The following is a 483-nucleotide window of genomic DNA, read 5'->3' on the forward strand; positions in this document are numbered from 1 at the left end:
AGCAATGCCTTTGACCTCTCTAATTCCGGTCCTCATCCTAAACTGGGGGTGTTGTCAGTTCATGTTTGTAAAGCCCCCTGGCACTTACTAGATGCTCAGTGTTAACTGAATCTGAAATGTTGTTCCATGCGTCCCATCTGCACTTTGCTCTCTCGTGCTCGCCGATTCTGGCCGAAGACACAGCCCTCACCCCTCTGCTCTGGCTCCAGGGTAGCCCAGAGGAAAGCCCCTCATCTTCCTTGAGCCGCATGAACTTGATTCCCGTTTTAACAGAGGACAAGCAGGAGGCTGCCAGGTGGACCTGGGTTAGAAGCCAGGGCCCCCGGCTCCAGGGTCCGCGCTCCCGGCTCCGCAGCACCTGGACTCCGGCCGAGGGGGCGGGGCTGCGCGTCCCCTCGCGCCCGGAGCCTCCTCCCTCCCTGCGCCCGCCCTGCCGCACGTCCCCGCGCTCCTCCTCCCCCGCCCCGGCTCTACGCGGAGGCT

Source organism: Lipotes vexillifer, unplaced genomic scaffold (assembly GCF_000442215.2).
Source record: "Lipotes vexillifer unplaced genomic scaffold, Lipotes_vexillifer_v1.1 scaffold71, whole genome shotgun sequence".
Lineage (NCBI taxonomy): Eukaryota > Metazoa > Chordata > Mammalia > Artiodactyla > Lipotidae > Lipotes > Lipotes vexillifer.